General features: G+C 36.2%; 1 protein-coding gene across 1 annotated transcript in view; it reads right to left on the reverse strand.

The window, feature by feature from the left end:
• The window catches only part of NOS1 (nitric oxide synthase 1), a 1,255,637-nt gene extending 1,241,347 nt beyond the window's left edge, over window positions 1-14,290 (reverse strand). The window contains exon 1 of the mRNA XM_044068292.1: window positions 14,054-14,290. The gene's annotated coding sequence lies outside the window, so the exon portion shown is untranslated. The remainder of the gene's footprint in view (window positions 1-14,053) is intronic.
• Between the last annotated feature and the right edge of the window lie 4,585 nt (window positions 14,291-18,875).

Below are 18,875 nucleotides of genomic sequence, written 5' to 3' on the forward strand. Positions count from 1 at the left end.
ATTTTAATGATGTAATCCTTCACTGAAATGGTATTTGATGCTTTAAGTATGACGAATAGACATTCACTGAATTGGGGCTTCAGTGAAATGATTGGTACCCACACATACACACACACACACATATATATATATATATATATATATATATATATATATATATATATATATACATACACACACACACACACACACACACACACACACACACACACACACACACATATGTGTACATATGCATATGTATATAGATAAATATGTAGATATTCGTGATTATATGTCTTTTTACTTAAAACTCAACTTATCGAACCTCAACTTCTCAAAACACATTTAATCTAAACCAACAAAACTCAAAAGAAAAACAGAAAACATGTTTTTGTACAGTGTAAAATGATTTTTGATTACTGGTATGAGTTTTCTGAAAGATGTGTAAGTAATACTAGAGTTTGTTTTATTACAATTTGTTGTGAAATGTGAGCTGGTGGTATATTAACAGTGTTTTTCTACTTTCTTCCACTGTAATTTGTTCACAGAGGTGTTGTATATATATATATATATATATATATATATATATGTATATATATATATATATATATATATATATATATATATATATATATATATATATATATATGTATATATATATATATATACAAGTTAGGGAGGGGTGTGAGCGGTAGGCTTGCTCCCTGCAGAAAACCTTTGTTCTGTTTCTGTTTGGAGTTTTGCTGGTTAAGATAAAAATGAATTTAGATAAGTTGACTTTTTATAAGCAGAGTTTTAGATAAAAAGATATACACCTTTATATATATCTGTAGCTATGTCTCTTTCTCTCAATATATATGTATATATACATATATATGTATGTATTTATATGTGTTTCAACAAACATCAAACACTAAGAATAGAGAATGCAGAACTCTCCCCCCTGCTAACTATATATGCCAGCTCTGAGACTGTACAACAGTGAGATGGGGTCAAATTCCCGGACCTTGAGCCAAGTGATTTTGCACAAAAACCAGCTGGCTAAAACACCATTCAGAACAATGTTCACTCATATGACGGTTCACTTTTACAGCACTTAAAAAGCATTTGCTCAATGATCTGCAAGCATATATATTGCAGATATTAGTATATAAACTTCTTTAGAATGTTATTTGGGGGGGGTTTTAAGTAAAAGATAACTGTCTGAAATACTTTCCTATTTTCATTAATGAACTAATCTTGCTGCATGGTCATCACTATTCTATACATGGTGATATGGATAAGAATATTTACCTTTGCATTTCAGATTAATACTATGGCATGTCTTACTGTGATTTCACTGTCATTGAACCTAAAGACTGCACTATAAATTTAAAGGGAGTACTGCTAACAAATTATGCCTAGAGTGTGTTGCTCAGCTTACTGTATAAAATGCCATGTTATGTTTGTTTCTGTAACACTTCCAACTATTGTTTCATTTATGGTTGGGTTTGCCATGTAAAGTTTCATTTTCAAGTTATAGAGTCATATTTTCTGATCAGAGCATACAGTAGCTTTCTTGAATTCAACTATAACAGAACAGCCTCCTACTACTGTGTTATCTAAAGACATGGATGCTAGCATTATAGCACTATACTCAGATCAGTGGATTGCTCCAGCTTCACAAGTAATTGGTTCATTAAGATTCATGCAAAACACAGGATATTAGGCAGCTACTAGGCATGCAGTCCAGGAAAACACTAAGAATCTTAGTCTAATTCTCCAGAGCACAGACTGGTTAAGTGATTTTGTTCAGAGTCACAAAGTAAGCGAATGGAGGCTGTGGGGTTAGAACTTTGAATTACAGGAAGTATTCCAGAAATCATTGTTATTCTATTTTCTCTTTGTTATCCAGGTTAATCCCACTAGGCTAGTGTCCTCTTTTTTAGGGGAGACCCAGGATGGTATTTATACTAACTAGGAGAATTTTGACCAGGGCAGTAGGGAACTTCCCCTAGTCTTTTTTGTTTCAATAATTGCTGTGGGATCTTTTATAACCCCCTCAGCTACCACCAGCTTTATCAGACAGGACCTCTGTTTAATATTTCTTATAGAGGACATCACCCTCAGGAGTGGAACATCCCCCTTATGCTTCACTGCAGAGTTAATGTTGGAAAATTAATCAAGTACCTGATGTAGGAGTAGGACTCACAACCTTCTGATCCTTCAGCACCAAAAGCAAGTTTGCTACCTGTTGAGCCTCTGATACTGTATAAGCAAAGAATCATATACTATTTAAACATAAGTCAGTCTACTAAAATCACACCTTAAAATACTAACCAGAACAAACAAAATGATAAAAAGTAGTTTTTATAGGGCAAGCTTCCCTACACCTCTTAAATTTAGTGCACTTCACCACTCACACCTTTTTTACTTTACTATGCTAACTTCATTGTCATGTAACCATGCAGAAATAATAGTCATCCTGATAGGTAAACTCATTAATATAGTAACACATTTACCAAAACTTATGAGTTCTAACATTCCATTTACCCTATTCAGGACTGCCATAAAACCAATGTCTCCAACACTTAAAACAGAGCACAAGGCACTGATGTGATTAACTACCCAAAATAAAAGTGTTTTTTTTTTTTTTTTAGTTATACTGCATATCAAAGTGAAGGCACTGACAACAACAGCTACAGTCATGTAGGACTTGAATAAAATATGCAATGTCATTGAAAGTACTTAACTTGGTACTAGGACATTTGAATTAAATCTACAAAGTCGACAATGTTACATAATGATACCTGAACTGTCATGTGTTTCATTATTCTTCTCTGTGACATGAATAATTTGACTGATCTGATGTTTGAAGTAAATGAATTCATCATGAATTAATAATTACTTAACTTGATGAATTAAGTAATCACTACGAGTTTATTCACACGAAATAACCATTTAATTGGAGTAAAAGAATGAACTGTAATCGTGAATTTATTTTTTAAAAATTAAGTAATCTTTTCATAGAGCTGTTTAAAACTAAACATGATTTCATGAAGCTATACCTAGCCACACTGCTTGATTTTGTGTGATTCTGTCTGGATGTCATGATATCTTTCTGTGTGTTGTGCCAGCCAATAAGACATATCTCCACCCCAAATGCAACTGGGACTCTTGTGTTCTGGACAAAGGGTACGCACCAAGTATTAAATTAAGTGATATATAACAAACAAAAACTTTACTAGCAGTGAGTCATTACTTATAGATATAATCGTAAAAAATAAAATATGGTAAGATTTATAAGAGCTCAATATATCCTTGTTGATAGCAAAGAGAACAGTCATTCCTTTCCTTCTTTTTTTTTCTTTCGTTAATTTGTTATTGAGCATGCTAGACTGGACTGTAGGTGGGAATTCGATAGCATTCTGGAGTCTAAAGAGTTAACTTGTCAGCTTAGTCCAAATGCAAGTCCCCCTTCTTATTCAGTGAACATGTTAACATTTAAAAATAGGGTCTATATTAGATGAACGAATGCTTAAAATGTCAAGTACGACATGCTCGACAGCTTTTAAGTCAACGTTCTTCTAAGCGAAACCCCAGAATGTCAAAACAATGAGCTTCAAAAAGTTATAGTTGGCCAGCCATCACGAAGCCTACGACTGACAGCTAAAATGTACTGTGCACCATTACAACCCCCCCCCCAAAAAAAAAACACAACAAAAAAAACAAATCGACAGACAAAATAAAGTGGAAGGGTTTGCCCCCCAACCCCCCCCAACATGGGGGGGGATGTGTCCCCCACACCCCCCCTACTTAAATATACCAACTCCAAGATCACACCACAGTGGAGAACTGTGATAACATTACAGGAGGTGAACGTCGAGACCGCACCATAGTGGAGGACTGTAAGAACGGCTAGACAGGGTGAACGTTCTGACGTCAGCCATTGGCTTCATGATGGCTGGCCAACTATAACTTTTTGAAACTCCTTGTTTTGACATTCTGGGATTTCACTTAGATGAACGTTCACTTAAAAGCTGTCGAGCATGTCGTACTTGACATTTTAAGCATTCGTTCATCTAATAGGGCCCCTAAAATATACCTTAAATATTTCCTTAAGCTGAGACATTGGAAATAACCCTAAATATTCATAAATAACATTTTTTTCTTTTGTTAAATAGTGGTTGTCACTAAAAGTGATACTATTATGGCAAGAGGATGCTCAGTTCTCATAGAAGTACACGATACTTGGTGTCATGTGTTTTCAATGTATTTTTATTTAGAAATACCTCTTAAAATAATTGTCAAGTAAAGGTGTATGTATGAAATACATATGCACACATTATTATAAATATATTTTGTAATAAATTATGCATGAAAACATACTGAGTATAAATCAAGATGCATGTAACCTCATTAATTCAGTGATTTGGAAACTTTCAGGGAAAACAAACTTAGTGGAATATTTCACAATAGCAGATATTAATGGCAATAAAAGAATTTCCTTAATTACTTCTCAAATTCTTCAAATGCTGTTTACTTCACAGTATCTTCTTCCAAATTCAAGTTTTTTTTATGTTGTTTTTTTTTTTTTTTTTGCATATGTGTGCATGTTTGCACAATTCTGTACTCACTTCTTGTTTAATGTGGTCACATGGAAATTATCAAGTGCATTGTTTAATGCTGTACTGAATATATTCTAAATAAGCAATGGTTAATTCCTAGTTTTGCAAATGATTGCCTTCTCTGTGTCTTATTCCTATCTTCGACCTACGTATTTTAGACATATAAATATATTTATTTAGTTTTACTTTTGTTTGCAGAACTCTGTATTTGGTCCTTGTTCTTGTCTGCACACATGGAGATCAATAACTTCAGTGTCACAACTATGCTGAAGATACCCCACATAAATGATGGTTTGGTCATAATTTTGTAAACTACTATTACAAATAAACTGAATATTGAGAGACTAACAATAAAAGAGTACTATTCTTGCAGATGTAGGCCAAATGATGTATTTGACATAGTTGACATTACCCAATGTACCTTGCAGTCCAGTGATTTCCAACCAACATTTTGTAGAGGGGCAACCCCTGCTATTTATATATACAAACTCCAAGATCACACTACAGTGAAGAAAAGGGTACATTTCCTGATCCCCACTTTAGTGCACTCTCTAAGCAGTACATCGACTTCACAACAGAGAATGTACACTAGCATTCACTGTTATGGACTTGACCATTTTCAGTTTGGCATTACAAGACCTGATAAACAGCCTTTTGACTACCTCAGTTCAAGTGACTGCCATTCAAAAATGTGATTGAAAACCAGGTCAAACATATAAGAAACACTGGGTCTATATTACTTTTTTGAAAGGGCTATTTATCGAACACCGTTTCGTTGACACATAACCATCGAAATGCCAAAGCTTCAAATGGCTACATAAGCTAATTTTTTCCCAGCGGAAAAAAACACTTGGATCTTGTCAGGGATTTGCCCTTTCCTCCCCTGTAATGCAATCTTGGAGTTGGTATAATTAGGTAGGGGGGTGTGGGGGTGAAGCCACCCACTTCATTGCATTTGATGGTTTGTTTTGTTTATTGTTGGCCCAGTGATTTTTTTTTCCCTGGGAAAAATCACTTTCTTGGCCATTTGAAGTTTTGGTATTTCAGTGGAGAGATGTGTCGATGTAATGCCATTCAATGAACAGCCCTGTCAACATTGTAATATAGACCCAGAAACATTAACTCTCAAAAATCCATGCTACCTGGCTATAGAAGTAAAACGCAGCTATGTTCTCACATCTAATGCTTACCCAATCAATGCTACTATTCCATTACAGGTCCAAGTGAGCAGCAAGGGAATCATCTATAATCAAATGAATACTGGTAAAATGAGCTACAAAAATTCTCCTGATTTAACAAAAAGGGAAAACTAGTTATACAGAAATTATTAATCATGGTATTGTCATGTGACTTACTAAAATAGACTATTGTCACAACTTCTTATGTAGTATGCATGTCAGAAATCACTTTGCATTCTTATTAAAATTAAGAAAATAGGATTCAGGCTGGTATTGTTTGTTTAAACCATGGTTTATTAAGTTAAAAGAAGAGATGAGTGCTTTTGCCCTTGTTGGAGTTTCATCAGATCTAAGTTATACACAGCAGTAACAAGTAATATATGCTTTTCTATTTTACATATGAATAGCCATGTAAATTACAGTGAACATTTTATTCAAAGATCATTGAAATAGTTCGCATTCAATGACAGGAATTGGAGTAATGGTATATTCATAGTTTGCATCTTTATTGTGACTGGTGCAGCTAACTCCTTATAAAAGTAAGTACACAGTCATTGTGTATCCAGCTGTTGATCAGTGTGTTAGGTGTGATGGCAAATAATAATGCAGACATCTAGTCCTGATTTTTTTCTTATATTAACATAGTATATAATGAAAGAGATATCAGTGAGACTATGCTCTGTGTGAAATCCTGTGATGGGACAGGGGAGGAGACTGCTGGTTATCAGAACTCAAAAAAATAAGTCTACTGCTAAGGGCAGAGGTGTAACTAGAATTTAACAACCATGTACGAGTCTAGGAAGTCTTTGAGGAAAAAGATTCAAGAGAGCAAAATGCCTCCAGGGCTAGTATTAAGACAAGCTACAAGAAAATTGAAGTGTACCTCTATGTGTGTGTGTGTGTGTGTGTGTGTGTGTGTGTGTGTGTGTGTGTGTGAAGATTCCCAGGATCAGAAAACATTGTGGAGGAGAAGGGTCAGAGTTGGGACACAGATAAAGACAATGTTGTGATAAACCAAAATACATTTAATATATTACACACATTTACACCTTTATCTGCATAAAATAGTGACTGTCCAAGTAATATGTATATCTAGCTATGTTGAGTAAATGAATGCACCTCAACCTGTGCTCACCACAAAATTATTATATTAAAGTGCTTTTGCATGTTCTGTTAATAAAGTGAAGAGCTTCCTCAGAACTCACTACGCTGCCACCATGCACCAGCATAGTAGTGCAAACTATTGATCAGACGCATCAAAATATGAAACATTCGTCTTGGCATTAAATTAATCCTCAGATACCAGGTAAGTAAAAGAGTTGAAGTAAAGGTAAAACATTAAAAATCTATCTGAAACTTTATACAAAAATAAAATAAACATTTAAACATCTAGTACTAAAGATAAAACATGAACATTAAGCTCAGGTATAAACATGAAATACTATAGCTATAAACAAACAAAAACACAACCTGATGTTATTGTGTTTTAGTAAAAGTTGCTATGTCACCTTTCTTTAACTCTGCTTTTAATGGAGCATGACTGAATCCAGGCTTCCAATAAGCTTTAAGTCAAATCTGCCATTCAAGTTCTTTTTTTGTTTAACTTTGTGCATTCACTCATTTGAATCTGCACACCATCAACAGAGTGAGTGACTTTACATTTTGAGCGTTGCAAATGTTTGAAGAAGGAAGATCAATTTTAAGAGGGTAGAGTAAGACTGGGTTTGGGATTTTAATGCTGAAACCTTCAATATACCACAAGTTTCAGCATTAGGGGTGGGAGGGTTTATGTGACTATTTAGTGATTAGGCATAGAATAAGGGATAGCTAAGGGTATAGATGTAATGTTGGACATATGTGCTGCTATGTGTGGTGCATGTCTGAGTGTCTTGTTTTAGTAGGGTTGGGGTTATGAGCAAGGGTAGGGTTAGAATTAGCATGCAGCAATTTAGGAAAAACCCTTTCTGCTGTGGAAGACTTTTGGTTAACAAATCACAGAAGGAAACTGTTCATTTCCACTTACAATCTTTTTTCTTTATGTTAATTTTTGAAATGCTGGCAAGTTTTGATAATTGAGCATATACTTATAGTCACACACACATATAAAAACACAAATTTTATGTGTGTGGGTGTATGTATGTATATGGTGTATATGGTGTATGTATGTACAAATCTCTCTCTCTCTCTCTCTCTATATATATATGTATATACTTTGTGTGTGTGTGTGTGTGTGTGTGTGTATATATATATATATATATATATATATATATATATATATACACATATATATATATACACACACACACACACACACACACACATACAAACGTCTACACATACATGTGGGTATGCATATATAGACATACATACATAAATATACATATACGTGTATCTATCTATCTATCTGTCTATCGATAGATAGATAGATAGATATAGGTATGCATACATACATATACACACATATGTGTACAATATTCAACTCATGCAATAAAAACTCAGCTCAGCAAAGGTTAGGGATGTGTTCTAACATAGAAACAGTGGGATGTCAAGTAAATGTCTGTCAGCATTTGAAGAGTTGTTAAAATGCTAGTTAATCTATTTCATGTGCACCAAAAGAACATTCAGCATCCTGAACTGAAATCCTGTATTATATACCTATACAAAATATATATATTTATATAACAGGTTTGTGTGTGTGTGTGTGTGTGTGTGTGCGTGTATAAGCACTTGTCTTTTTATTTGTGTAATAACTAGATACTAGGGTCCCAGTTATTGTGTCATCGTATTTTGCTATGTTTTCAAAATTTACTAAGCATATAAAAACAGCATTTCAAAATGAATCTGGTTAATTTTGAAATTCCCGTATGTTTAAAAGTCAGAACTCTTTATCATTAGAGGATCCGTGAAACTACTAATGTTTCCATGACTTACCGAAAAAGATTGTTTGAATTAATAAAACACACTGAAAATCATGCATGCAATTGCGGTGTTGGTGCAGCAGCAGCGTTGTCGCCTCACACTAAGACGTTGCCCAGTTAGATTCTCAGCGAAAGCGTCTTCTGTGTGGAGATATGCGTGAATGGGCGTACTGTCGTTGAAGGTTGTGCGTCAGGGCTGACAACTCGGCACGTAAAAATCTACTGCCAATCATTAGCGGACCGGAGTTCCGCTGTAGCGACCCCTAACCGCGAAAGACACAACAACAACTGAAAATCAGGCATGCAAGCTCTGTGTTTAGGTACCTTTACCCCTTATGTTACTGCTGTACACTGACACAGAATTTAATGCCACCTACTGTTATCAAGATATACTATGTACTGCAGTTAAGCAAAATATAGGTTTGGATTAGAAGAAATAAAGAAATAATTAAAGCCGGAGGAGGAAACGATTACTTGGGTAAGAACGATATTTAAGCCACTTTATAAGATCTGTTACAAAAATTGGGTATAAGAGCAATTACTATACTTTGTTCATTGTCTACATATCTTTCCACGTTTTAAGAAAATTGGCAGTCCTCCAATTTCCACGTACGGTTGTGCCTATAGCCTGTGGTCGACTGACTGCCTATACAGATTAGGTCTCTGCTTTTCTTCCACTGAGTGCCCCGAAAGCCCCTGACTGCTACGACGAGCCTCTACTGGATGCAGCGGGTATCGAAAAATTAAACGGTGAATAAAAGAATGATGATCATGTAGCGTAAATGCTGTAAACGTACTAAAATAATGAGCATGCCAGAGTTACATGCCTACAGCAATAGCTTAGCTTTTCTTGTTGTAATTAGACATGCAAATTATTACAAACAATGCACAAGGGAAACGGCTCACAGATCACAGTGTTGGTTCAGTACTGTGGACAGCGCACACATAAGGCGGAAGGCTGCAGAGGGCAAGTGCCTATGCATGCAGGAAATGATATCCAGCACCATGGATAGCGCCAGCTACTGCACTACAACTGCAAACTGTGTCCGCCCTAATGCCAAGGCATTGCTTTACAACGTACCTCAACTCAGATGATTGTTCTGCAAGACTTGCATATTCTGATCATTACAGTAAGCTACGTTTAGCTTCTTTTGTAGCTCGCTACTGGTCTTTCTAAATGCTAGTACAATTTCCGCTTTTCATCACACTGCTAGAACAGCACAACGAAACAGGAAAAGTTTACACTGAGTTCAGTGTAGTTTCTTTTTATTACATTTCCTTAGTCTGCTGCTACACTTTCTTTGCGCCAGTATTAGTGAACCAGACTAGTGATTTTGTCATGAAGTTGCAGCCAGTTCTCAATATTAGTCCCTTGCAATTCTTCTAAGAGCGCCACTTGCTGCAAATATCAAAACAAAAATCTAGACTGTGGGCTAGTCTCGCGTTTCAGAAGGTGATGCTACAGGTTTGCTTGCTGTTTAATGTTTGACTATGTATATAACTATCTATATATACAACTAGCCTGTGGGCTAGTCTCGCGTTTCAGAAGGTGATGCTACAGGTTTGCTTGCTGTTTAATGTTTGACTATGTATATAACTATCTATATATACATATATATATATATATATATATATATATATATATATATATATATATATATTGAATACACAAACTCGAGGTTCTTGAGGAATAATCCGCATGGGTGAAAACAGGGCTTATGTTTCCTGTGTTATTAATGTATTGTATAAAATATCGTATGGTAGTCCCTGTTTGTCGACACATCCCTCAATTGCCACCAAGTCTGAAGAAAAGATACGCCGGTGCAGGAAAGTTTCCACAACTCCAATGTTTGCAGTGTTTTCAGTTTTATAGGTTGTGTTAGAGAGCATCTTTCATTGCAAATCCTAATAATTATCTCCACAGTAAAAAATCATATACATGATAACGAATAATTTAAATGCATGCTTTTAAGAATATTACAGAGAAAATAGAAAGTAAGTGGCTTGTTCTTCATTTTCAGAATCACGGCAGACAAGGGGTTACTGTTGGGTATAGGGTTACATACAGTTTTAAACTGTCTCGCTTATTTACAGCAAATTATGTTGACTATGTAAGTAAATGGACATATTTAGTGTGCAGTTATTTGCCCCATATTTATCTTTCGCATTAACTATTAAATCATTTTTCAAAAAAAAAGTGAATCCTGCCAACTTAGGATCCGTTCTCCATTGCGATTTGTGGATCTTCCGCGCTTGTTGAACGTTGGCCTTTCAAATGTGTTACTGTACCTTTTTGTTATTAATACTATACAGTATCAACAAAGGCATACTTTTATAATGACTGAAAAAGAAAGGAGATCCAGTTGTTTTATAATCATTTTCCATTACAATATTCTGAGCAGTGAGATAATGAAACTGCAAGTACATTTTTTTTTATTCTTTGCTCTGTAATGTTTTGGCCTAAAATGAGTTATTTACTTTCATCAGTTCAGCTGAAGTTGTTTAAATGTTAATTCCATATTGAGAAGAACTACATCATATGTCATGTCAGCATTTTGAAATTAGCTCCGTCACCATTTAGTTAAGTAGGTAAAGTCTCAAAATACAGAGAGATAGGCACTGATAGGCAAATTTAGTGTTTTGCGTGGACTCTCTTGATCCCCTTATATAAAAAGTATTTCTTATGCATCATTAAAATGTGTCTCTGCAGTTAGAGAGTGTGAATAACCGCGAGCTTGTTTCATATTGTTTTCGAACATAAGCCCTGCACTTTAATTCCAAGGTTAAATGAAATGTGATTTAAAGTTTCTTTACTTTGCATGGAAGACAACTACAGCAGTCGTGGGCAAACGTAGTGGTGGAAGGGGCTGTATCTATTCTTTTTTTTTTCAATACACACGCATGCACGCACGTACACAAGCAAACATACAGAGTGCGTTTGTGTGTGGGGGTGGGGGGTGCAAGTGGAAATGAAAATAGCATGCAACTGTGTACCAAAGACAAGAACGTAATTTAAAATGAACTGAAATGAGCAAGTCCACAAAAATGTAATAACAAATATTTTTACCAACAACTGAGGTAGAAGTGCAGGTCTATACACTAAACATTTCCTAAAGGGGAAGGGAACTCTGAACCAAGGGTGCAGTTAGGCATACTCTGTTTTCAAATAAGTGCATTTATTCCAGCCATCTCTTCGAAACTTCATCGCTCAAAAAACACAGAATGTTTAGAACTGTGCAGATAAATGTTTACAGTATAGAGGTATACAAAGAATGCGCATGTGAAAAGAAATCATCTATAAAATAGCTTGTTATGGGTATAGATGGTAACAAATAAAAATAACGTGTCCCTTTCCTGCATACTTGTGTGTGGCATTTTGAGGGTTGAGTGAATTTTTAAAATGATAGGTGGGCGATGTGGAAACAACATTTGGTTTGAGTACAAAATGTAGATTTCTGGCTACAGCCCTGCTTTATGTTGCACTAGAACATGAATGCAAAACTCTCAGGACTTTATAAGTTGTAGAGTGGCTTGTAATTTTGCACTGAACAGATGTAAGGTAGCCTAACGCTAAACAATAAATCTTGGCATACTTCTTTAATAATACCTAAAACTATAATTCGACATTTTGGCAAGTAAATAATTTGCATATATGCGTTTATTTCTAATTGCTGATGCTTCCACTTACTTGTACAATAAGAGCGGCACTGCTCCGAAACTGCCAAGTAATATTTAAGTGAAATGGACAATATAGGAGTTTGCCCACTAATGAAAGGGTTGTCTAACTTTTCCAAACCTCAGACTCAGCAACACAGCAGCAACAACAGCAGTTATCTCAGGAAGTTGTTGTGTCTTTAGGGTTATCCCGGTTAGGGGTCCCCACAGCGGACCTCCGGTCCGCTAATGTTTGGTAGTGGATTTTTACGCGCCGAGTTACCAGCCTTGACGCACAACATTCAACGAAGGCACGCCCATTCACGCATGCCTCCACACAGAAGACGCTCTAACTGAGAATCGAACGGGACCGCGGGTAGTTATCTCAGGAAGTACACATTTCAAACGTTTAATATGAGGTAAAACATATTTTGTAAATTCATCCAGTCAGTCCCTTCCAAGACGCATTATCGTGTATTAAGGTGAACAGTAAATGAACTTGATTGTTCTTGCTTCATTATTAGAAACAAACAAAAAGTAATATTTTTCAGTCAGTGAAGAAAAGGGATGGGATACGGTTGCAAGCTAGAAAATAAGGAGTGTTAGAACTTCAGGACGCAACACCAACGCGCGCACAGAGTGACTGACACACACACACACACACACACACACACCATTTGACTCACCCTATGATTTTTGTTGAAGTCCCACAATGAAAACAAATGCGTTAGATATATGTTAGTGTGTATTGTTTAACTGATTATATATTCAACGCCCCCGCCCCCTACCCCCCCCCCACACACACACACACACACATACACTAATAATCCAGTCTTGTGTAAAATAAGTTATGGTCTACTAGACGTACGTAAACAAGGCTTGGGTCAAGCTAAAATTAAAAAAAAAATAGCCTGGCAGTATTTCGCCTACTTTTTCACTTAGTTTTGTATTGAGGACAACGGTGTCGCGCAGTAACTCCCTGGAATGTATATTCACGTTTATTTCCAGTATATTTCATTTTAGCATAATTATGCAAATTGCAACAGATATGAAAAAGATGCCGACTGAGAAATAAAATAACAGGGTAATTGATACATACTCTCTAATATTCAATTTCCTTCTTTAGCCTCTTGACGTTTTTCAAAACGCGAGGTGTTGTTAAATTGAAGCAGCGTGCTATGTATCTGCTTAGTGTGAATTGTGCAATATTCTGCAGTCGTCGGTGCTGTTCTCTGCATCGCCCCCCCCCCCCACAGCCACACGCGCACACGCACACACACACTACTAGCTCCCGTTACTAAAGTGGACTGCAACACGTTACTTGCCACCCTTGTACCAGTTCTGTTATAGAACCACATTTAAATCAAAACAGCATTGCATTTCTATAACTCCAAACACAGTAAAGCATTATTTAATAAATCGCAAACTGAAGTTTACAATGGAAGCGTGTCGTATTTCCCCCAAAGCATGTACATTGATAAGTTAGCAGCACCCCCCCCCCATGGGACTTTTACTGGCTTTTAAAAAAGCTTTTATCTTGGCTATTATTAATACCCTTTATTACCAAAACGTCAACAAAGTATTGAAAGTTAAGAAAATAGATAAGGCATTCATAAGTACAAGTGATTATATCCACGACTAATTTTATTTAACAGGTTATAGGGCACAGATAACATACACATTAATATGACCATACAGGATAAACATTTCCCACCTATTGTCGCCTTCGTGCTTTCCTCTTGTGCATCTGCTGTTGTGGTCTTTGTAGTCTCTAGCAGTCAGACTTTGTTTTAAAAAAGCATAGATTTCCTCCACTTCTCTGATGCTGTCACTGGAAACGCTCACTTTTTCTGTCCTAGCTCTGAGCAGGTGTGTGTTTAAATATGTAGCACAGTGACCCAGAGACGAGCTGGCGCAGGTCGAGAGGAGGAATTTATTTCTTAACGTGCCTCCTTTATTTTACCATCACTGAAGCTAATGAAGTTTGACGGCCAACCAGGGTTTTTATGGGAGTGGAAGAAGCTAAATAGTTATGACTAGGGGAGTGATACAGTAAGGACAGAACCATACCTATTTCATCAAACATAACTCTGTTTCCGAATAAGATCTTGTCACATGGTTGTTCTGGGTTATTCTCACCACAAAACCAAAATAAATTGCGATCTGCATGTTTATACTGAATCTGCACTGAGCAAAAAATAAGAGACACGACGTTAATAACCAGGCATGATTACAGTGGTACCATCTAAATACGTAAACGCAAATACATACCTGTGCACATTAGCAAGGGTTGTATACAAACATGAATGCACGCGTTGGTAGTCATTGGGACAAAACACGACTGTAAAACAGTTTTCGCCCTAGTACTTTGTAGCACTGAGTTGTGTGTGTGATGAACCTGCAGATAATTGAACATATACGTTCGTTAGTTCACTCGTTCATTCATTCAAGACTTTCCGAGAAAGATATAACCATTATCCATAACGACCTAGTTCAATTTCAGTCCTAGAGATGTCGCCTATTTCTCTGACTCTCTGTCTGTCTCTGTCATTCACACGCGCGCGCACACACACACACACACACACACCTTGATGAAACAGTAATGCCTTACACACTCAAAGAAACTCTTAGACAAGTAACAAGTGCACTAATATTCTGTTTTAAAAACTTACCTGCAATCACCTGCAGTTCAGTATGTAGCAGTGAGTAGAAATTAAGCGGGGCTGTAACTTACGGTGTTTAAAGTGGGCCATTTTACGGAGGCATGTAATTTTGCAGGGGAAACCATACATAACAATCATTGCAAAGGACCTGATTTTACAGTGTTGACAAAAACAAAAGCTTACTTTGATAAAATATGAATTACTTTGCTGGTCCCATATTCTATTATGGTGTGGTGTCTAAGACACAAATGTATTCTTTGGTGTAACTAGTAGAGGAAACGAGAAATGTTTTGTCCCAAAAATCTAAGATATTTTCCATACCTTCTCCTCCCCCAGGATGCTACTGTCCTGCATTTATAGTGATAACCCTACTGTATCTTTAATCATTTTACCAACCAAACTCTTGGCTACAATTAGGTTTCATATTATTTTACTAGGAGACTTCATATTTCAGCAGGTGTAACATAAACAAGATGCAGCAGGAAACATATATATTTCAAATGTCCTTGCTTTTGCAATATGTCTTTGATTTTGCCTCGTTTTTTCCCAATGTGTGATTTTTTGATAAATCACCGAGTATTACAATTAAGCAATATTGCCAGACATTAGAAATTAATACCTATATTTCAGAAAAAAACATGCATAAAGCAAAGCATGTCATTCTATTAACTTTTAAGTATATTAGAGTAATATTTAAAACGGTATCTCAGTTGCCTTTATGTTATCGTCATTTTTATCTTTGTCACTGACTCTTTACTATAAGCTCATACTAAGCTAACTACCCTTGCGAACCATTTTAAGCCTAGTCAATTATCCCTTACAAGAATAAAACGCTGCAGCTTGTATTTGCAAGGCGAACACCTTAACAATTAGGCCACCCTCTCACACAAAAACTTGAGAGCTATGAATACAATTTGGCGATCCATAAAGACCTATAAATTACCTCACCGACTGGTTAGCGCAGATGTGGGCGTGTTTACACTTTTCCTCAATCTAGCGCGATCCAGGAGTTGACATATTTAATTTGCAGGGGTGTTGGGTGTGCAGGGGTGCGTAGACCCCCTGCAAAAACGTTAAATAAATAAATAATACTTTACGGTCCCGGACTTTTGGTTGGTGGGCGTGATCTAGGCGGCCCTTGCTGCTGCGTACCTGGTGAGGTATGCATGTACGGGATAACCCACAATTTAATTTTTCTGTGTTTTTACAAAGAAAACAAAAATAAGGCTACACCAGAGAACCTATTATGAAACAAACACGTTAACAATGATTCTGAGAATCGTTTGTCCTGAATGAATGAATAAAACAAACAAGCAAGCGAACAAACAAAAAAAGTCCTGACATACTCTGCTGTATTTGTTGCTTTATACTATGTCCCTACCCTTCAGACGTAAAATTGGTTTTGACAGGTATTATAATCAAACCTTCCCCGTACCCGGGATTCGAGTGAAAAGAAGTTTATAGTTATGGACTTGGTTGTCTTTATCACAACCAGCTAAAGTGCCAGGAGAATAATGTGCAATACAACTGCAATAAAATGATGCAATTCCTAGAGTATGTATTCACAAGACCTGTATTCTCAAATACTGCAACACTGTCTGGAAGCTGTGTGTGTCACACCATTTTAATGTTCACATTATGGAAAAAGCTATTGAGGAAAACACATTGGTTAACAAAGGCAAGAATGCCAGATGAATGTCCTTGTGGCATTCTAGGGTATATGACACATACAGTGGGTCTCCATTGTCTAGCATTGCAATGAGATTTGTCTGTAGCCCATTTTAGAGAGAACCATCATCTTACTCTGTGGATGTCTATCTCTCTCCTTCTCCCTCTCTCATGTTCAGATCACAAACTCTTCCAGGTTAGAGTGATGAATTCTCATGGTGAAAGTTTTATGTTATTCTAGTACATGCTTTATATACTTTACTAATTAACAAACCATTGGTTTACCCACATATCCAAGCATATCTGCACAACATTTGATGGAGCTTATTGCAGTAAATATGTACATGTGAATTTGTGTACTATATAGGGGCTTCTATCAACACTTGGGGATGTGTGGTTCTGTAGTTCCAGGGAATACTGGCTAGGGGAGATCCTATACACATGGCATTACCCCATATAGTGAAAAGGGAAGGATAGAATCAGACATTGGGGAAAACAGATTAATGTTCTCCACCTGAAATGAGAAACAAGTGGAGGCCTGAGAGAACTCAGGAATGACTCAGCAGACTGGCCAAATGAAGTCAGAGTCTTCAAAGAATTACAAAGGCAGCAGTAAGGGTGTACAAGTAGTTTGGTGAGGCTTTGATACCAGAGTAGAGAGCTGTAACCCCCAAAGTCACAGGCATGGTATGAGGAAGGTGAAAGTACCTGCTAGTCGGGAGTATAGGACAGCAACATGGATTGGACAATAAACACCTACCTATTTAAAAAAAACTGGACTACATAAGTAAAAAAAAAAATCTGTTTTAAACCAAGTAACTGAAAATATCTTGTTATATAGAAAGCTGGAATGCTGAATATCTGTGTTATTCTGCCAAACTTTGAACATTTTTTTTATTCCTGACAAGCAAACCTGCTTCAATTTTAAAGAAATCTGGAACGCTGGGTTTTATGCCCATAATCTATGTGGTGGATAGTTTGGCAAAGTTCAATCCTATGCTATTAAATTATAAGCAAACTACTTTTGAATTACTGTGGATCTGATAAATATACATTTCAGCATGGCTATTGAAATATAGGTGGAAACTAAGCCTCTCAAAGAAAATTTGTTATATAAATTCCCTACTTAATGTTGAACATATTCATTAGGTTTTGATTTGCCACATTCAAAGTAGAGAGCCAGAAACAGAAGCTAGACTCTGAGTGAAGTAAAAGTCTTAAATTCAATTGAATATATATGAGAAATAGTAGTAAAATGGCAAGCAATCAGGAATAGTTTAAGTGATAAAAGTTTGTTTAGCAATGATATACATAATGATTACATTAAATTGCTTAAAGAAATGTATTGCAAAATGTTCTTGCAGCAGGAAACATCACATGGCTTACTTAGAAAATTACTGAACCTGGGTATGCAAGTAGCATAAAATTCTATTAAATTCACATCATGCAAAAAGTAGCTCATTAGAATAAATAAAAACAGCAAACTGTGAAACACTGTGGCTTCAATTGCTTATGACTTGTGGAGAGCAGCTGGACATTTCCCCAAAATGTAAGAAAGTATTGTTTGCATATGCAAAGTATAAAAATGGTGCACTCAAAAGAATGTGAAACAATGATTCATGAAATAGTATCTGGAAGTTTTGTTGCAGTAAGTCAAAGTCAAAGTAAATATTACTGTCAATCAGATATACACAGCAGTGCAAGACTGTTAAATAAAATTAAGAATTCAATACACAGGAGGTTCAGATTCAATAGTTTACTAGTGTACACCAGGAGGCAAAAAACGTACAAGTACAGAATTTTGTCTGACATGAAACAGGAAGCACACAATTTTATATAGGTTTAACATTTAAGCTATGCCCACCTTACTGACGTGATATGTCACAGGGCATCTACATCACTTTAGCTTACAATTCTTCAATCATTAAATCTGCTGATGCTGTATATTTTAAAAAACTTTTCCTCTAGATACAATATGGCCTTGCTATCCAGCTGGTCAGTCATAATGTCTTTCTGTAAAGTTACTTGTTCAAAGTTTCATATCAGTTCGAATACAGTAGCAGCTTCAGTCTTTTAATGCATGCCTTTGTTCTTACACTTTCTCACACAGCTGCGTGCTATCTTAGTAACACATATACAAGGCCAAATCATTCCAACAGGAAAGAGCAGAAGATTTCATTATTTCACACATTTAATTTCCTGACC

This window comes from Protopterus annectens, chromosome 4.part0 (genome assembly GCF_019279795.1).
Source record: "Protopterus annectens isolate FY-2018-M chromosome 4.part0, PAN1.0, whole genome shotgun sequence".
Classification (NCBI taxonomy): domain Eukaryota; kingdom Metazoa; phylum Chordata; order Ceratodontiformes; family Protopteridae; genus Protopterus; species Protopterus annectens.